Here is a 22,325-nt window from a genome sequence, read left to right as displayed (position 1 = left end):
CGGTATCATCTCTATGCCAACGACACACAGATCTACATCTCTGGACCAGATATCACCACCCTACTAACCAGAATCCCACAATGTCTGTCTGCTATTTCATCCTTCTTCTCCGCTAGATTTTTAAAACTTAACATGGGCAAAACAGAATTCATCATCTTTCCCCCATCTCACTTGACTCCCCCAACAGACCTATCCTTTAAAGTAAATGGCTGCCCACTCTCTCCAGTCCCACAAGCTCGCTGCCTCGGTGTAATCCTTGACACTGATCTCTTCTTCGAACCACATGTCCAAGCCCTTTCCACTTCCTGCTGACTTCAACTCAAAAATATTTCCCGAATCTGTACATTCCTCAACCAAAAATCTGCAAAAACCCTAGTCCATGCCCTGATCATCTCCCGCTTTGACTACTGCAACCTCCTGCTCTGTGGCCTCCCCTCTAACACTCTTGCATCTCTCCAATCTATTCTAAACTTTGCTGCCCGACTAATCCAACTGTCCCCCCGCTATTCCACCGGCCTCTCCCCTCTGTCAATCCCTGCACTAGCTCCCCATTACTCAAAGACTCCAGTTCAAAACCCTAACCATGGCATACAAAGCCATCCACAACCTGTCTCCTCCATACATCTGTGACCTCATCTCCCAGTACTTAACTGCACGCAACCTCCGATCCTCACAAGATCTTCTTCTATATTCCCCTCTTATCTCCTCTTCCCACAATCGCATACAAGATTTCTCCTGCGCATCCCCCCTACTCTGGAACTCTCTACCCCAACACATCAGACTCTTGCCTACCATAGACACCTTCAAAAAGAACCTGAAGACCTACTTCTTCCGACAAGCCTATAACCTGCAGTAGCCACCAATAAACCAAACCGCTGCACAACCAGCTCTACCCTCGCCTATTGTATCCTCACTCATCCCTTGTAGATTGTGAGCCCTCGCGGGCAGGGTCCTCTCTCCTCATATACCAGTCATGACTTGTATTGACTAAGATTATTGTACTTGTTTTTTATTATGTAAAAAAAACCCAGAACTTAAATTTGGTACAGAAACCTTTGCTTGCAATTACAGACGTCAGACGTTTCCTGTAGCTCTTGGCCAAGTTTGCATACACTGCAGTAGGGAATTTTGCCCACTCCTCCATACAGATCTTCTGATCTTTCAGGTTACGGGGCTGTCCTGGGCAACATTGAGTTTCAGCTCCCTCCTAAAGGTACCGTCACACTAGGCGATATCGCCAGCAATCCGTGACGTTGCAGCGACCTGGATGGCGATATCGCTGTATTTGACACGCAGCAGCGATCTGGATCCCGCTGTGAAATTGCTGGTCGCTGCTAGAAGGTCTGCACATTATTTGGTCGCTAGGTCGCCGTGTATCGCCGTGTTTGACAGCAAAAGCGACGATACCAGCGATATTTTACACTGGTAACCAGGGTAAACATCGGGTTACTAAGCGCAGGGCCGCGCTTAGTAACCCGATGTTTACCCTGGTTACCAGCGTAAAAGTTAAAAAAACAAACAGTACATACTCACCTGCGCGTCCCCCAGCCTCTGCTTCCTGACACTAAAGCGCCGGCCCTAAACTGAAAGTGAAAGCAACAGCGGTGACATCACCGCTCTGCTGTTAGGGCCGGAGCTCAGTCAGCGTCAGGATGCAGAGGCTGGGGGACGCGCAGGTGAGCATGTACTGTTTGTTTTTTTAACTTTTACGCTGGTAACCAGGGTAAACATCGGGTTACTAAGCGCGGCCCTGCGCTTAGCAACCCGATGTTTACCCTGGTTACCCGGGGACCTCGGCATCGCTGGTCGCTGGAGAGCGGTCTGTGTGACAGCTCTCCAGCGACCACACAGCGACGCTGCAGCGATCGGCATTGCTGTCGCTATCGCTGCAGCGTCGCTTAGTGTGACGGTACCTTTAGATTTTCTATTGTTTTCAGATCTGGAGACGAGATAAGCCCCTCCAGGACCTTGAAATACTTCTTACTGAGTCACTCCTTATGTGCCCTGGCTGTGTGTTTTGGGTTATTGTCATGCTGGAAGACACAGCTACGACCCATCTTCAATGCTCTTACTGACCTCATCCATACTCCCTTCAATACAGTGTACTTGTCCTGTCCCCTTTGCAGAAAAGCACACCCAAAGTATGATGTTTCCCCCACCACGCTTCATGGTTTGGATGATGTTCTTGGGGTTGTACTCATCCTTCTTCTTCCTCCAAACACGGCGAGTGGAATTGATACAAAAAAGTTCTATTTTGGTTTCATCTAACCACCACCAATGACCTTCTCCCATGCCTCCTCTGGATCATCCAGATGGCCATTAGCGAACTTCAAAAAAGGCCTGGACATGTGCTGGCATGAGCAGGGGGACCTTGCGTGTCCTGAAAGATTTTAATCCATGACGACGTAGTGTGTTACTAATGGTAATGTTTGAGACTGTGGTTCCAGATCTCTTCAGGTCATTGATGAGGTCCTCCCATATAGTTCTGGGCTTATTCTTGACCTTTCTCAGAATTATCCTTACCCCACGAAGATGTAGCATGGAGCCCCAGACTGAGGAAGATTGAAGGTCATGTTGTATTTCTTCCATATTCTAATAATTGTGCCAACAGTTGTTGCCTTCTCACCAAGTTGCTTTCCTATTGTCCTGTAGCCCATCCCAGCCTTGTGCAGGTCTACAATTTTGTCCCTGGTATCCTTAGATAGCTCTTTGGTCTTGGTCATTGCGGAGAGGTTTGAGTGTGAGTGATTGATTGATTGATTGATTGTCAAGTGACACAAACCTTTTAAAATAGATGCATCTAAAACACCAGCGTTTTACCTCAATCAAGTTCTTAATTTCATCAATATATAGGCAAAAAAAACCAGCAACGTTACGTCCACATGATGGGCCTGGCATTTTTCAAGCCAAAGTAAAAAAGACAATACATCACTTTGGCTTGACAGCATTTTTTATTGCCTATAAGTTGATGAAATAAAGAACATAATTGAGGTAAAACTCCACTGCTTTGGGTACATCAATTGGGTATTCTTGTAGTTAGGTGGAGAGTTGCCCCAAGTAATTGTAGAGGTATAAGTAGCAACAACCGGGGCCCAGAGGTGGAGGAGAGCCCACTGACGCCAACTGGATGTACGTTTGAGGATGAACATTTAGGTGAAATGTATTGTGATGCAGGGAGCTTGCCGGCTCACAGCGCTGCAATACACACAGCTGGCCAATCAGAGTTTAGCATCTGATGTCAGCATGCCCGTGACTGGAGACATATGGCAGTAACATCATGCGCCATGGTCGGGAACGCCTAAAACTGGATATAGAAGAGGACTGTGCACAGTGTGGAAACCAGGGGAAGGTGAGAATAATCTTTTTTTTTTATGTGTTAGACAGCACAGCACATTAACCCCAGGAAGGGGAACATTAACGTCAGGAAGGGGACCAAGATGGGGCACATTAACCCCAGGAAGGAGACCCGATTGTGGGACAGTAACTCTGGGAAGTGGACCAGAAGGGAGCAATTTAACCCCAAGAAGAAGACCATTTGCCCTGTGAAAGGGACCAGGATGTTGCACATTAACCCCAGGAAGGGGCCCAGGATGGAGCACATTATCCCCAGAATGGGACACATTATTCCAAGAAAACAGGATTTGGCACATTATTCCCGGGAAAGGGACTAGGATGAGGAACATTATCCCCGAGGGGAGGGGGGAGTCACAGAGACTAATTCATTTTATATTTATTGGGTAGTGGAGATTATAGTAAATGGAGGTCACAGAGCTGACTTATCAGTTTTTATTTATTTATTTTGAATGGTGTGTGGCTGATTGTGTATTAATGGTGGGGTACATATCTGTATTCAAGGACACAATATGGAGGATTTTTTATTCAGGAGACAAATGAATGTATACAATAAATGTGACCTAGTTATTCTCAGGGCTGGGGTGATCAGTGTGACAAGACAAGTTTTGACTGGAAAAGGTTGACATGAAGGTCGGACCAGATGGAGAAGAAACAACAGACAATGGCTTTAATCAGACAAGACGTTGGCGGTCACTGGATGTAATTATTCATTATATTGTGTGACTTCAGGTAATTCTGTTATTTGTAAACCACCTCCCTTAGTCTGCATTCTCACATTCGAGTGATATGTCCATGAGCTGCCAGATTTTTTATCGGACAGCACACAGGCTCAGAGTTTCATACATCCATTCACATATTTGTGAAAATCACGGATCCGAGAATGAGATCTGCGAGATTCAGCATGTCTATTTCTGGTCCGATTTTAAGGTTCATAATAGGACATAATTAATGGGTCTGTTTGCTGTTTGAGAAATAAATCAGGCAGCACACTAGGAACTCTGCCATGCAGGCCATTTTTGCCCAGGTTTCTTTCTTATGGTGGAGTCATGAACACTGACTTTAAATGGACAAAGTGATACAGAAATTTAGCCTTATGTATAGTCCCGACCCTTAGTATATAGTGTACTTTATAGTTATATATAGCGCCATCCCTTAGTATATAGTGTACTTTCTTGTTTTATATAACGCTGTCCCTTAGTATATAATGCAGTATCTTGTTATATATAGCACCGTCCCTTTGTTATATGTTCTTGTTAATTACATAGTTTCCTCTTTTAATATATACAACTCCATGCCTTATTGCATATCATCCTCTCTAGTTATGTATGACACTATCCCTTATCCTATAATGTCCTTTGTTTTTATATGGATCGCCATCCATTATTACATAGTATCATCACTTGTTATATATAGCACCGCATCTTACATAGTGTATTCTCAATATTTTTGTTAATCACAGCACCCTTTTTTATTACATGAAGTCCTGTCTTGTTAGATATAAAATGACTGCTGATGGAGCAGCCAGTGACCAGAGACCAGTCCATCAGTCGCCTACATTAGAATGAATATATATATATATATATATATATATATATATATATATATATATATATATATCTTGGTCACCTTAAAAAGAGGGAGGCCCAACTACATTTCTTGCACAGGGCACACAAGCTTTCAGTGTCCCTGGTGCAGGGACTTCAACTACTAAAATGGATTTTCAAAGTAAGTACATCAGTTTCATCAGGCTTCATAGATGAAACATAATGTATGTTGTGTATTATGAAATCTAGTGATAGATCTGCTTCACAATGGGATCTAATAAACAAAAGAAAAATGAAGATCAAATAGGCTAGCTTTAAAGAAAGAAAGAAAGAACATTTATGTAAAAGTAAATAAAAAACTTCATGCCATATGTTTAATATCCTATAACTGTAATTGTACAATGCTGCTTGCAACTATTTAGGGAGGAAGAACTGGAATGCATTATATTTTTGTGTTTATTTTTGTATTTAGTGTTTCTTTAAGGCTATACAGAGAAGAGGCTTATTTTTCCCTCTAAGTGCAGTTAATATGCCAAATGCAGTTATAGGGAAAATCAAATAAAAAAAATTAAAATATTAAAATGTTAATAGGCCCCCAAACATCTTTTCAGAATATGTGAAATAGATAAATAAATGTAAAAAAGCAAGAAAAATTACTAAATAAATCAACAGAAACATTAAGCCCCACATATCAGGAAAAAAGATGAAATAAAATGTAAATATCCGAACGAGAAAACATTTTTGAGCTCTTAAAATCATATGTATGAAAAATTCCGAAAATGTGCCAGGATTGAGGGGAAATGGCCTGGTCTTGAACTGGTTAATAATAATAATAATAATAATTATTATTATTATTATTATTAGCCTAAATATTTCATTAGCGTTAATGAATTTTTGGGCAACGTTTTTGCTTTTTTCGGTGGGGAAGATTTCCAAATTTCCAAAAGATGTCCTCCTACAATGCAACCTGGTGGCACTTATTTCTTTCTTTTTTTCCCTTCCTTTCTCCAGAACGACCCATGTCAAACTCTTTATGAAATTCAGAGCTGGTTTCATATTTCATTGAAACGTCTATAAGAAAAGCCACTTTTCATGCTTAAGTCCTTTTCAAATCCCTTCAAACCAGCGACTGTACATTCTGCATTTTATCTTTTTCTTTCTGGCCAAGGGCCAAACATAATCCTTCTACTCTCCTTACGCTTCTTAAGGAAAATACAAGCCCTCATTTACCAGTGGATCCAGTCTGAGAATAAAAGCTTAATACCTTGACAGGCCTGGATATTATTTTGGGTCCTAAGTCTGATTTATAGCGGTAGCCGGCAAGCTCGGCTGGTGAAATATTTGCTGCTGCTCGCAAGGATCTGGAAAAATGAAGTGTGAGATTCTGAAGAGAGCAGGCGGCAGTCTTCCAGTCACTAAACACTTCTAAGGAGTTGGCAGGGGAACAGAGCTGTGGTTTCAAACCAGGAGCCTCAAAGGAATACGGGTGGAGTGCTGTACTGTGAGAAGCGACAAAATATTGCTTGGGCTTTAACGCAATCTTTCAGGGCCCGTGACCCCCACATGAAAATGAACATGTTGTGGGATCCTCTGATATGGAAGGATGACTACAAAGCTTACAGCTGCTAAACAGTTTGCCAGAGAGCCGAAACGTAAGAGAACAGGTTGATCGTTTCCTTTTTTTCTCCTATAATTCGCAAGAAGACACCGGAGAACATCTTGTCTCAATAATCAAGACGCTTGTAAAATGCAACTTTTTCTATAAAAACCAAATCTCCTGACATTCAATATTTTCAACATACGGTTTAATGATTTTTCGACTTCTTGCGACATTTGATGAACATCTCCTACAGCTACTCAACGACCAAAAACTAAGAGACCAAGAGAAGAACGTTAACACATATCGGTGCTCCAAAAACATTGACAAAAACACCCAATTTCTCATTTTAATTTAATTATTTTCTTTGCCTTTTTATGATTTTATTATTCTCTCTAGAACTTGTCCAAAGGGGAAAAAATATTAAAAAGAGTACCACAAGATCCTCTGGATACCCCACATCAAAAGTCTGAAATTCTACTTTTAACACTGGAAAGGACCACAATGTAACACCTTCCCAATACACAGAGCATTACAACTCCATGACCTCCCCACTGGACATGATACATTTTGCAATTCTATTAGAACCTTTCAATAGAACCCTACAACCCAAAATATAACTGAGTGCTAAAGCTAAGTGGTTGGAGTAGAGTTGTTGAACTATTGATCTGTGGTTTGCTGTAGCACATGTGTGTTTATCTCCTGGTCCCTGTTCCCATTTAGTTTATTTCTCCCTGTCCCTATCCTCCTCCCTATTGATGGTTTGTGCATTTGTATGATAGAGGTTTTCTTCTATCCCAGTTTTGTCTTTGTGTCTTGTTTACACTGAATTTCTGTCCCATGCCTCATTGAGTGGGTTAGGGTTTAACAGGAGCATAGTAAGGTCAGAGACCCGGGCATCTCTACCCTCAAGAGTATACCCGGGATAGATATAGTTAAGGTCCCAGTTCTAGCGACAGTTTGAGATCCCAATCCCTTACCAAAGACCATCACAGTGTGACATATATGTAGTACATAAATGAAAGAGGCCCATAAAAAGGGCTAAAGACTAAAATGAACCCTCTGCTGTAGTTCCAGATTATGTCACCTAGGGCAAAAAAAAGATTGATATTTGTTTTCCTCTCTACAAGCTTTGGTCAATCACCAGTGGGTTCTTGTCTGCAGGTTGAAAAGGGAACAAACCATTGAGTTTCAACTTCATGGCCCTTATTTCCCTTAAAGCCCCATGTTGAGGTCAGGAGTCCGCCATTCACATTAAACAGTCAGGTGAAACAGCTAATTTTGGTCATTTTGGCCTATTTTAATCCACTGTTTGTAATAATTATAGGGGATAACTCAGGAGACTCTTTGCGTGGAACAAGACAACTACAGGACACAGTTTTATAAGTGGTAAAGTCTATATTATCACACAGTGATTCAAACAGGTGCAGAGAGAAACTCAAGTCCACAACACTTGGTGTTAATATTAAATGCAGCTCTGCAGTCTATAGGAAACTTCAGAGGAAAATGCAATCAAGCAGAAAGTCTATGAAGCACAGTTATTCTTGAGGATACTTGACACGAATAAATCCTTGTCTTAGTCCAGGCACAGATAGATATGCTTATTAGGCAGTTCAAGTCATATCTTAGCTCAACCAGGGAGGCCTGGTTAATAGTCTCAGGTTATTGCAAAGCAGAAACAGCTTACATGTCCAGCAAATGCAGATGGAAGTAAACACGAACAGCAGATGAAGGAGGATTACTGGAAACTTGTGTATGCAGCAGGAACTCAGAGCTGCGTAGCAGGATCACCACACAGGTTCACAGGAGCAGGTGTATAGCCAGGGAGTAATCAGAGGTCAGGAGCTGGATGCAAGGCAGAATACTCTAGCACAGACTGAAGGCTGGGGTGGAGTTTTATAGCAGGAAGACACAGTGCACATGAGACCAAAGACGCCATCTTGGAAAAGGGCAGTAATGCACAAAAGGTAAAAAATTTTCAGAGTCCTGACACTGTTTTTGGTGCCCTTAAGATTGGACAGAGCAAGTGGCGGCCAATATATTGTCAAAAGTGGCAGTTGGCATAGAAGGATGAAAGAACTTTCACAAGAAGGAATGATCTATCATAATACCATTATTCATGTATCGACCATGTGACCCAAATGAGGTAATCTTCTAGTGACATTGAACATTTTAAAATTCTTTTCTGACTTTACTGGACTCCTAATATCATAATTCTTTGATAGAATTCACATTTTGGACATTGGTTGTGGTTGAAATATTTTATTTTCATCAGCAATAGTCTAATGTGTTTGGGCACCTTTATGAGATACGGGTTTACAACTTCCAGATCATGTAACATACTGTAACTGTCTTGCATTGCCAACTATGGTGGTGGCTTATCTCAAAAGAGAACAAAAGAATCAGGTGTTGAACTTCAACATATAAGATCAGAAGTCATCTGTTGGGACAGTTCGGAGCCTACCATACACATCAGGTTCTGTCAAAATCTGTTGTTTCCCACAACTTTATTCTAATGTGTATGTGGACCTCAAGTGAAAAATCTCACTATATAGGGACCGTTCCTGACATGTGATATACATCTATGTAATGTGTCGGGTGAAGGTGTATGGAGTGGACTCAGGAATTAAGTCCTCAACAATCCCAGCAGGTGCCAGATATGTTATACAGCCAGCATTTGTCTTTAACAGCACAGATCAGATCTAGCTCCAGTCGCTGCTGTTTAGTAACTATGCAAAATGCCACCGTTCTCAATCTCTTATTCCAAAATCTTATTTATAAAAATATAAAATATTGTAATTAAAATAGTGTACAAAAAATATGCAGATAAATGCCACAGTTTTTGTTTTTCGGCTGTTGACCATGCCCCCAAGATTCCATGAATAGCAGTAAAAACTTTTTATGCATGTGAAGATGGTACCAAGTAAAATGACCATCTCCCCTTGTAAGAAATAGGCCATTACACATAGCTACATTGTCGAAAAAAATGAAAAAGTTATGGCTCTCCGAAATGGCAAAACAAGCCAAATTTTCTTTACAAGATTCTGCAAACTTTTTTTTTAAGGTGATGTGTTATCAAGTCAAAAGTGTCCATATTTTTCTCTTATGTTATTCCTGATGCTCCATTGATCTATTCACTTTTATCTTTTTATAAATCTGCCATGTGGTTCCAGAGATATGGACGTTTGTATTTAGTGATCATTTTTTTTAAGAGCTTTACTAAGGGGGCGTGGCTCCCAGAGAAATTATGCAGAATAGCCTAAAGACATGCCCCCCAAAGTCACACCCTCTAGAAAAGACCATAAAAATTACCACTTAGGCTGGTTTCACACTTGCGTTTTTGTCTGCAGCGTTTTTTGCAAAAAAAACGCATGCGTTTTTTCCCCTATACTTAACATTGAAAACGCATGCGTTTTTTGTATGCGTTTGGTCGCGTTTATAAACGCATGCGTTTTTTTTCTGCATGCATTCATTTTCAAAAATGCAACCTGTAGTATTTTTTTGCGCGTTTTTTTTTGCCGCGAAAAAACGCATGCGTTTTTTCGCGGCAAAAAAATGCATTGCTGTCTATGTAAACGCATGCGTTTTTAAGCACATGCGTTTTTTTGCGTTATAAACGCATGCGTTTTTATAGAAAAAAAACCAGAAAACACACTGAAAAGTCACCCACCACCATCAAGGTGATAAAGGGATCCAAACCCTAACCCTAACCCTACCCCAAACCTCACCCCTAACCGTTTATTGAACATTTTCTGACAGTCATAGTGCCACATATTTCAGTGCCACGTATTTCAATGCCACGTATTTCAATGCCACGTATTTCAGTGCCACGTATTTCAATGCCACGTATTTCAGTGCCACGTATTTAAGTGCCACGTACTATAAATACTATAACTACGTGGTTATACGTGGCACTGAAATATCGTGGCACGTAAATGCGTGGCACTTAAATGCATGGCACTTAAATACGTGGCACTTATATACGTGGCACTTAAATACGTGGCACTTATATAAGTGGCCACTGATTAGGGTTAGGGGTAGGGTTAGGGGTAGGGTTAGGGGTAGGGTTAGGGGTAGGGTTAGGGTTAGGGTTTTTTGGTTTTTTCTTGTTTTCTTGTGTTTTTCTATAAAAATGCATGCGTCTAAATAACGCATGCGTTTTACCGCGTTTACATGCGTTTTTTCACACATGCGTTTTTTTAAAAAACGCATGCAGATAAAAACGCAAGTGTGAAACCAGCCTAAGTAATATTTCTGGAACCGCATGGCGGATTTGAAAAAAACCCCAGAATACTCAGGAGATCAATAGGAAAAAAATAGGAGTAAAAGCGACCTCTTTTGAACTGTGACAGGTCCTTTTTAATTACTACAGTACAAAAAACTATATAGGTTTGTTATCGCTGTATTTGTAATGGCATAAAGATTCATGCTGCCAGGTCATTTTAATGCTCAAGAAACGGCGTAAAAATAAAACCCAGAATGCAATGGAAGAATAATTTTTTCCCATTTTTCAGTAAATTATATGGTAAAAAAATGTAAAAAATGTTAAGCTGTTAAAAGAAGTAAGATGCTCATTTTTGGGGCAAAGCCAAGTATTTTTGCTGAATTTTTGGAACAGAAAATTATTGAGGGGTTTTGAGATTTGAAAGAGAACTTGAAGAGTTTCCACTCAGGTTCTCCTCCAAAAACTCATCGAAATTACAAGTGTGCACATAATCATAGAGTGTGTTCACACGGAACCTTTTTTCTGAGATTTTGAAATGGAAACTGAGTTGAAACTCAAAATTTTGAGGAGATTTAACTTTTTGAGGAGCATTTTGTAGAGTTTCCTCTCAGTTTCTGCCCCAAAAACTCATAGATAATATCAGTGTACACATAGCCATAGGGTGTGTTCACACTGAATCTTTTTTCTGAGATTTTGAAACAGAAACTGAGTTGAAAATCAAAGCTTTTGAGATTTGAGTAGGATTTTCTAGCGTTTCCACTCAATTCCTGCTCCAAGAACTCATCGAAAATATCAGTGTGCACATAGACATTGCGTGCGTTCACGCCAAATCTTTTTTCTGACTTTTTGAAGTGGAAACTGAGTTGAAACTCAAAGTTTTTGAGCAGTATTGAGCTTTAGAGGATTTTTTGAGTTTACACTCGGATTCTGCTCCAAAAACTCATCGAAAATATCAGTGTGTACGTAGTCATAGCATATGTTCACCGTGAATCTTTTTTCTGAGTTTTTGAAGTGGAAACTGAGTTGAAACTCAAATTTTTTGAGTTATTTTGAGCTTTAGAGGATTTTGCAGAGTCTCCGATCAGTTTCTGCTCCAAAAAACCCTTAAAGAAAACTCAGTGTGAACTGAGGCTGAACTGCTTTACCACACACAATTGTTAGACAGTTGTGGCGCTGTTTTTGAAAGAAATCAGTCATTTTAACCCATTCAAACTCCAATATAACAAACAAAAAAAAAACCTTGACCAAAAAAGTTATATCATCCCATAATCATAACCTCCCCAGTTCTTGCTACCTTCACATGTTTCCTCCCTCATCAATCTGTCATCTGCCTCTCCCCCAATTAGAGTCAGTGTAACACTATAAAAGAGCCGATTATCAACTTCAGATGGCGAATTTATCTTGCGGATTTCCAGTTGAGATTCTCTGAACTCTTTACAACTTCAAAATAAAATAAAAAGTTTCATCCCCAGAAGATGATGATTAAAAAAAAAAAAAAAAAAAAACAACTTCACGGAAGAATCTATCATTACAATTATTCCTTTGAAAGTGTTTTATTTGCGGCAAGGAAAGCCATAAGAAGCGGGGGAGCTGGCGTTGTGAGCAGGATGGAGCAGAGCTTGGCTGGTTGAGTGACTACAGAGACGAGTGTGTCACAGTAAATAAGACCAAATGGGAAACATGTGGTTTGCACATCGAGAGCCTGGTAACCGGAGGCCTTGTCATCTGAATCCAGTTTACTCACTGTATATGGTGCGGTAATATTTTATGCCTTCTAATAAACCTAATATGTCTCTGTCTTTATGGGGTAAACATGTCATGACATACATGATATAGATATTCCGTCAGGTGAAAGCCACCAGTGGCGGATCGTGCCTGCGAGCGGGATGTCCGCAGGAGGGGAGCAGAAATCATAACATCTCAGTTTTTCAGGACCCGTCAAAATGTACAAAGCTTTTCAGAGGTGGCTACTGACTGCTTCATAGAGAAGGTGTAAGGGACATGTTAACTCCAGAGGGTTTGTGCCGTGAGCCGAAAAACCATTAGTGGACTACAGGGCTTTTTTATGACGCAGGTATTTAAAGGGAACCTGTCACCACGTTTTTGGAAGATGGGATAAAAATAGCGTTAAATAGGGGCAGAGGTGGGCGTTACATTAGTGTGTTTGTTATGCGTTTATTACCCACCTAAGTTGCCGAAATAACTTTGCAAAGTCTCCGTTTTCGCCTGTCAATCAGGCTGGTCAGGTCACATGGGCGTGGTGTCTTCACCCAGATTTGGCGTAGTTTTCCGTTGGTGGCGTAGTGGTGTGCGCATGCCCAAAGTCCGGAATCCTCTTCCAGGGGATTTAAAATAGCGCGGTGTTCGTTATTGCATTGGTGATCGGTGGGCGCGGCCATCTTCCTTTGGCCGCGCGTGCGCAGAAGCGGCGCTCTGCTGGCCGCGGCTTCAGGAAAATGGCCGCGGGATGCCGCGCGTGCGCAGATGGATATCGCGGCGGCCATTTTCCTGAAGCCGCGGCCAGCAGAGCGCCGCTTCTGCGCACGCGCGGCCAAAGGAAGATGGCCGCGCCCACCGATCACCAATGCAATAACGAACACCGCGCTATTTTAAATCCCCTGGAAGAGGATTCCGGACTTTGGGCATGCGCACACCACTACGCCACCAACGGAAAACTACGCCAAATCTGGGGGAAGACAACGCCCATGCGACCTGACCAGCCTGATTGACAGGCGAAAACGGAGACTTTGCAAAGTTATTTCGGCAACTTAGGTGGGTAATAAACGCATAACACACACACTAATGTAACGCCCACCTCTGCCCCTATTTAACGCTATTTTTATCCCATCTTCCAAAAACGTGGTGACAGGTTCCCTTTAAATGGATGGAAGGAATTCTATCTTTTCAACATTGCAAAATTAAAAGGGTTAACCTGTGAAAAGAAGTAATGACCTAACTACAGGACAGACTTACTGATCGGTGGGTGTCTGTCCACCGGGACCCACAACGAAGGAATTTTTCTATCACCGATGGAGCTCTTTTATCTCTGTTACAGGATAGAGCGACAGGTCAGATGCTTGACTGCCCCCTCATTCATTGTTTAATGGGCTGCCTGAAAAATATAAAAGCTAAAATCAGTTTGCTCCAATATAAGAGACAATAATGTTAGAAGAAAAAATATTATATTCAAAATATACCCTATCAGGTGTCCTAATTACTGCTCCCTACCTGACAGCGGAGGTTGGCACCCTAAGTTTCTGCGGTAGGCGCCCCCACTCCTCGACGGCTGGCCCTAATAGCCCTATTTACACCCTATATTCCCTAATAGAGACCTACTCGTTCTCAGAAAAAATGAAATAAATATAAAAAAACAAAAAAATGCACAAATAAACTAGAAAAAAGCAAAAAATTAAACTCAGCAAAAAAACAAAATTGTTTTTATCATATTAGACAAAACGGTCCCCAATAGGGTATAGCAAAAACACCATTATTGGATAACAATGCCAATATCTTGTTTAAATGAAAAATATCAGTGTCTCGTTTATCCAACAAATATACAAGCGGGCCACTTCATCTCACACTGCTCCATATAATCATGTATATCACGGGTTTTCAAACATAACACCCAAAAAGATAAGATGTCCTTAATAGGACTACAGCCCACAAAAACAGAAACATCCCCGCAGGGGACCACCAGAGCAGACTGAGCAGTCAAAAAATATTAATCACAATCCACAGTATAATACTGTAGCATATGCTTCTACTCATCTGCATCCCAGAAGCGTTGTGGGTCCTGTAATCATCCAGCTCCGCTGGTCTCCTGCCGGGATATTCTCCCTAGATTGCCCAACGCGTTTCCCCCCCCGTGGAAATCCTGGGGGTTCATCAGGGGACATGGAACAATGCCACAAAAAAAGATAGAGATGCAGGAGCGTATTCCATACCGTTGCCGTATTATATACCGGTAAGCTTCCTCCACGTGGGGATAAACCACGCCCTCTCCTCGCGCACCCGGAAGTGTGTCATTGGAACGCACAAGCGCCACCAGGCACCTGATATGACGTTCCAGGACGCCCTTAATGGATGCCTCTGCGCCTGCGTGTAGTCACCTGCGAAAGTGCGTCACTGGAACGCACCTGCGCTCCAGACGCCTTACATGACGTATACCGAGGAAATCACCCTCACTTAGTATAACACACTACGCCTGCATGTAGCTATAGCGTAACGGTGTACAACGCCATCTCATGGTCAATCAGATTTATGAAGATCTTGGTTGAGGAGGAGAAAAAAACTTTTGAAAAAACAACTACGGTTTTGAAGGAATCAATCGAAAAAACTTTGAAATTTAAAATTGACCCCGATTTTATGACCAGAGAGGAATCCTTAAAGATAGCGGTGGACAGGTTCCATCTTGAGATTAAGGATAGGAAACATAAACGATTCTTAAAAGATTGTGCCGAATTTAAAGAAAAACGGGTATATCCAGCGTTGCAAATTACATCAACAACTAATACTGAGTAGTGTTGAGCGATACCTTCCGATATCGGAAAGTATCGGTATCGGAAAGTATCGGCCGATACCGTCAAAGTATCGGATCTAATCTGATACCGATAACCCGATCCCAATGCAAGTCAATGGGACGAAAATATCGGAATTAAAATAAACCCTTTCTTTCCTTGTAGGTTAATTCTACATGAAGGAAAACAACTAAAAATAATGTAGGATGTATTGGGGGAGGTGGCGGAGACATTAAAGGCACAGAGGTTTAGCCCAATCAAATAGAATAGCAGGATTTTTTTTTTTTTTTATGACGTTCGGCGTTAGAAAGATTTTGACTATGGTTTTTTTTTTTTATTTTGTCAGATATTGATGTTTCACTACTTCCACGCCCTTCACCTTCTTTTTTACTTCTCCCACACTTTCTTCTTCATTATCCTCATCATCAGCTTCTTTGACATCAACTTCTTCACCTTATTCATCTTCTTCTTCATCTTCTACCTATTATTTTTTTTTCTTACATTGTTCATATTCTTTTTATTTAACTATTATCTTCTTCGTATTCAACTTCTTCATCATATTCTTATTTGTGACAGGCATTCCCGTAGTTGTTATCTATAAAAGTTTGAAGATTACACCTTCCGTTCTGCCTGTCACAAAAGAGTTACATTTGGCCGCGTTCAGTTTGGCCTGCTGCATCAGGCTTTATCCAGGGGCACCACGAGGAGGAACGGACTCACCCCCATACACTGCTTAGTCTTCTTCTGCTTATAATTTAGATAATATCTTTTGCTCTGATATTTAGTCTTATGCTTAATGTTCTTCTGCTCTTTGTTCTGCAGCCTCTTGTTCTTCTGCTTCTCGGTCTTCCAGGTCGTCGTAGTCTCCAGGGTCGTCGTCTCCGGGGTCGTCGTCATCGGGGTGGTCTTCAGGGTCATCGTCTCCAGGGTCGTCGTCATCTCGGTGGTTGTCGTCTCTGGTGTCGTCGTCATCTTAGGGGTGGTCTTCCGGGTCATCGTCTTTAGTCTCTTGAACTTGGAAATGTAGCAGGAGGTACAAGAAGGCTGAGAAAATGCCGAGAAACAGCTGATGGAACTGGAACTCGGATGGCTACCCGAAGGTCCAAGAGCCAATGGAACTACCGAGGACCAGCTGACGTTACTGGAACCCGGTTACTAAGCAGGAGGTACCCGTGCCTGAAAGCACTACCAAGGACCACCTGACGTTGGTGGAACTCAGATACCCAGAGGAAGGCACCTAAGCCAAAGGCTCTGCCCGGAACCAGCTGACGGTACTGGAACCAGGATGGGGAGCAGAAGGTACAAGAGCAAAAGACACTGCCGAGAACCAGCTGACGGTACTGGAACCCGGATGGGTAGCCGAAGGTCCAAGAGCCAATGGAACTACCGAGGACCAGCTGACGTTACTGGAACCCGGTTACTAAGCAGGAGGTACCCGTGCCTGAAAGCACTACCAAGGACCACCTGACGTTGGTGGAACTCGGATACCCAGAAGGAGGCACCTAAGCCAAAGGCTCTACCCGGAACCAGCTGACGGTGCTGGAACCAGGATGGGGACCTATTCAAGCTTGTCTTCCTAGAGCCCCAACTAGCGTTGTTGGAGCAAAGGGTCAGCAGGGGGAGCAGAGTGTAGGCCGAAGCCTGCACTGGCGGCAGCTTTGGGTCTGTTGTGTCTGCGTGGCTGTTGCAGGACACGTTGCCGGCTACACAGCAGGGGAACAGCTGGCGGTGCTGAACCCCACTGACACATTGGCGAGGTGTTTGGCTCTGTGCAGCCAGCACTTCCGGACAGCAACTAGCAGTGTTGGAGCCCGGGCTCTGCAGGTGGAGCAGAGTGTAGGCCGAAGCCTAATTGAACCAATTTTAAAGGTAACCTTTAACCCCCCCTCAGGGGTTACAAACTAGAAGAGCCACACCTTATGCAGCAGTAGTGCTGCACAAGTCAAAGGTTGCTCTTTTAATTTTGCTCCTTGCACACGCTGAATGAAACACGTATAACATTTAGCCCTTTATACAGTCAAACTGTGTTGGAGGCGAGAGTTCCCTTCGTAATGAGACGCAGCACAGATGTCAAGAATCCCACCTTGGTGCTGGGCGCAGCCACCTGAGCATTGTTATTTGCTGTACAGGAGTCTGCGCTGTCGTGTTATCCCTTGGCCTTGCGCTGTTAGCGCTGCCCATCTTCTGACCTCATTTAATGTCGGCCGTTGCGGTTTGCGATGACCATGAATCCCAGCCCCGCAGTGTCTTTACATAGTTAAAACACTGCGGGGCTGGGATTCATGGCCTGGCGCAGTACATATGTTCGCCTCTCACACTCGGGTCCTTACACCTGCTTCAGACTGTGCGGCGTCAGCTGATCCCTTATCGCATGCCACGGCCATGAAGCCGCACAGTCTGAAGAAGGCGGAAGGAGATGAGGGACAGGCGAACAGATGCACTGCTCATGCCCATCAATCACACCCTCGCAGTCAAAATAAATAAGACACCGAGGGGCGTTGTGTGGGTCAGGGCGGCCGCAGGGGCGCAGCCAGCCAAACAATGATGCCAGAAGACGGGCAGCGCTACCAAGGGGGTTGCAGCGTGTCATTACAAAGGAAAGTCACACCTCCGGGACGGTTAAATGGTCACAGAGGACACATTTTTGACGTGTTCAGTTCCACATGTGCAAGGAGAATAAGTTTATGAGCCACCTTGCACACATGCGGCATTACTGCTGTACAAGGTGGCTGTGAAACATACAAACGCCTGGGGGAGGGGGGACAGGTTCCCTTCAATTTCAGTTCTTGTGTCTGCGTGGCTGTTGCAGGACACGTTGCCGGCTGCGCAGCAGGGGAACAGCTGGCGGTGCTGAACCCCACTGACACATTGGCTGGTGTTTTTCTCTGTGCAGCTAGCACATCTGGGCCCCAACTGGCGGTGTTAGAGCCCAGGGTCAGCAGGAGGAGTAGAGGGAGCAGAGTGTAGGCCGAAGCCTGCACTGGCGGCAGCTTTGGGTCTGTTGTGTCTGCGTGGCTGTTGCAGGATACGTTGCCGGCTGCACAGCAGGGGAACAGCTGGCGGTGCTGAACCCCACTGACACAATGGCGGGTGTTTTGCTCTGTACAGCCAGCACTTCCGGGCGCCAACTGGCGTTGTTAGAGCCCAGGGTCAGCAGGAGTAGCATAATGTAGGCCGAAGCCTGCACTGGAGCAAGTTGAAAGGGAACCTTTAACCCCCCCAGGCGTTTGTAGCTGAAAGAGCCATCTTGTACAGCACTAATGCTGGAAAAGGTAAACTTAGCTCTTTTAATTATGGAAGGACGCACATGCTGAACCTAACACTTTTGAAATGTGTCCCCTCACACGGTTAAACCGTCCGGTCGGTGGAACTTTGTCCTTTGTCATGTGACGCAGCACAGCCGTCATTCTTACCCCCTTGTCGCCGTGCGCCTCCTCCTCAGCGTTGTTTGAATCTGTCCCGGAGTCTGCGCTGTTATGTTATCCCTTGGCCAGGCACACTTAGCGCTGCCCGTCTTCTGACATAATTTGGTGTCAGGCTGGCTGCGCCTGTGCGGCCGCGCTGGGCAAGATCCCGCCTCGCTGTGTCATCTAATGTAATCACTCTGCGGACCTGTGATCCGTGCCCGTGCGCAGTGCATATCCTCGCCTCTCACTCCCCTCCCTACGGCTTCTTCAGACTGTGCGGCGTCACAGCCGTGGCATGCTATTAGGGATCAGCTGACGGCGCACAGTCTGAAGAAGGCGTAGGGAGATGAGTGAGAGGCGGAGGTTAAGATATGCACTGCTCATGTCCATGGATCACAGGTCCGCAGTGGGATTAAATCAGAAGACACTACGAGGCGGGATCTTGTCCAGCGCGGCCGCACAGGCGCAGCCATCCTGACACCAAATGATGTCAGAAGACGGGCAGCGCTAAGTGTGCCTGGCCAAGGGATAACATAACAGCGCAGACTCCGGGACAGATTCAAACAACGCTGAGGAGGAGGCGCACGGCGCCAAGGGGGTAAGAATGACGGCTGTGCTGCGTCACATGACAAAGGAAAGTTCCACCGACCGGACGGTTTAACCGTGTGAGGGGACACATTTTATAAGTGTTAGGTTCAGCATGTGCAAGGAGCACCACGAAAAGAGGCACTTTTTCCCTTTGCATCATTACTGCTGCACAAGGTGGCTCCTTCAGTAACAAACGCCTGGGGGGGGGGCAGGTTCCCTTAAATTTAACTTGTTGTGCCTGCGTGGCGGTCGCAGGACACGTTGCCGTATACACAGCAGGGGAGCAGCAGGCATTACTGAACCCCACTAACACATTGGCGAGGTGTTTGGCTCTGTGCGGACAGCACTTCTGGACGGTAACTAGCGGTGTTGGAGCCCAGGGACAGCAGCAGCAGGAGGAGGTGGAGGAGATAGGAGGGATTGCCACACACACAGCTGGGGAACAGCTGACGTTACTGAACCCCAATAACAGAGGAGCGACTGTTGGGACTGTGCGGACAGCACTTCTGGACGGCAACTAGCGGTGTTGGAGCCCAGGGACAGCAGCAGGAGGAGGAGGTGGAGGAGATAGGAGGGATTGCCACACACACAGCTGGGGAACAGCTGACGTTACTGAACCCCAATAACAGAGGAGGGACTGTTGGGACTGTGCGGACAGCACTTCTGGATGGCAACTAGCGGTGTTGGAGCCCAGGGACAGCAGCAGGAGGAGGAGGTGGAGGAGATAGGAGGGATTGCCACACACACAGCTGGGGAACAGCTGACATTACTGAACCCCAATAACAGAGGAGCGACTGTTGGGACTGTGCGGACAGCACTTCTGGACGGCAACTAGCGGTGTTGGAGCCCAGGGACAGCAGCAGGAGGAGGAGGTGGAGGAGATAGGAGGGATTGCCACACACACAGATGGGGAACAGCTGACGTTACTGAACCCCAATAACAGAGGAGGGACTGTTGGGACTGTGCGGACAGCACTTCTGGACGGCAACCAGCGGTGTTGGAGCCCAGGGACAGCAGCAGGAGGAGGAGGTGGAGGAGATAGGAGGGATTGCCACACACACAGCTGGGGAACAGCTGACGTTACTGAACCCCAATAACAGAGGAGCGACTGTTGGGACTGTGCGGACAGCACTTCTGGACGGCAACTAGCGGTGTTGGAGCCCAGGGACAGCAGCAGGAGGAGGAGGTGGAGGAGATAGGAGGGATTGCCACACACACAGCTGGGGAACAGCTGACGTTACTGACCCCCAATAACAGAGGAGCGACTGTTGGGACTGTGCGGACAGCACTTCTGGATGGCAACTAGCGGTGTTGGAGCCCAGGGACAGCAGCAGGAGGAGGAGGTGGAGGAGATAGGAGGGATTGCCACACACACAGCTGGGGAACAGCTGACGTTACTGAACCCCAATAACAGGAGCGACTGTTGGGACTGTGCGGACAGCACTTCTGGACGGCAACTAGCAGTGTTGGAGCCCAGGGACAGCAGCAGGAGGAGGAGGTGGAGGAGATAGGAGGGATTGCCACACACACAGCTGGGGAACAGCTGACGTTACTGAACCCCAATAACAGAAGAGCGACTGTTGGGACTGTGCGGACAGCACTTCTGGATGGCAACTAGCGGTGTTGGAGCCCAGGGACAGCAGCAGGAGGAGGAGGTGGAGGAGATAGGAGGGATTGCCACACACACAGCTGGGGAACAGCTGATGTTACTGAACCCCAATAACAGAGGAGCGACTGTTGGGACTGTGCGGACAGCACTTCTGGACGGCAACTAGCGGTGTTGGAGCCCAGGGACAGCAAAAGGAGGAGGAGGTGGAGGAGATAGGAGGGATTGCCACACACACAGCTGGGGAACAGCTGACGTTACTGAACCCCAATAACAGAGGAGCGACTGTTGGGACTGTGCGGACAGCACTTCTGGACAGCAACTAGCGGTGTTGGAGCCCAGGGACAGCAGCAGGAGGAGGAGGTGGAGGAGATAGGAGGGATTGCCACACACACAGCTGGGGAACAGCTGACGTTACTGAACCCCAATAACAGAGGAGCGACTGTTGGGACTGTGCGGACAGCACTTCTGGACGGCAACTAGCGGTGTTGGAGCCCAGGGACAGCAGGAGGAGCAGAGGAACACAGTGTAGGCCGTAGCCTGATTGGAGAAAGTCTAAAGGGAACCTTTAACCCCCCCTCCAAGGCGTTTGTAGCTGAAAGAGCCAGCTTGTGCAGCACAAAGGATGCAAAAGGAAAAGGTGGCTCTTTTCATTATGCTCCTTGCAAACACAGAACTAAACACTTATAAAATGTGTCCCCTGATACCGTGAGACCGTCCCGGAGGTGGGACATTCCTTCGTAATATGACGCAGCACAGCTGTCATTCCTACCCCCTTACCGCCGTGCCCAGGGTCCTCAGCGTTGTTTGATTCCGTCACGGAGCCTGCGCTGTTATCTTATCCCTTGGCCAGGCACACTTAGCGCTGCCCATCTTCTGACATCATTTGGTGTCAGGCTGGCTGCGCCTGTGCGGCCGCGCTGGCCGAGAGCCCGCCTCGCAGTGTCGTCTAATGTAATCCCACCGCGGGCCTGGGATCCGTGGCCATGCGCAGTGCATATCCTCGCCTCTCACTCCCCTCCCTACGGCTTCTTCAGACTGTGCGGCGTCACGGCCGTGGCATGCTATTAGGGATCAGCTGACGGCGCACAGTCTGAAGAAGGCGTAGGGAGATGAGTGAGAGGCAGAGGTTGAGATATGCACTGCGCATGTCCATGGATCTCAGGCCCGCAGTGGGATTAAATCAGAAGACACTGCGAGGCGGGCTCTCGGCCAGCACGGCCGCACAGGCGCAGCCAGCCTGACACCAAATGATGTCAGAAGAGGGGCAGCACTAAGTGTGCCTGGCCAAGGGATAACATAACAGCACAGGCTTCGAGACAGAATCAAACAACGCTGAGGAGCCGGCGCACTGCGCCGGGGGGGTAAGAATGACGGCTGTGCTGCGTCACATTACGAAGGAAAGTCCCACCTCCAGGACGGTTTTACGGTATCAGTGGACACATTTTATAAGTGTTAAGTTCTGCGTGTGCAAGGAGCTAAACAAA

Source organism: Ranitomeya variabilis, chromosome 2 (genome assembly GCF_051348905.1).
Source record: "Ranitomeya variabilis isolate aRanVar5 chromosome 2, aRanVar5.hap1, whole genome shotgun sequence".
Taxonomy (NCBI): domain Eukaryota; kingdom Metazoa; phylum Chordata; class Amphibia; order Anura; family Dendrobatidae; genus Ranitomeya; species Ranitomeya variabilis.
This window is presented reverse-complemented; position numbering follows the sequence as displayed.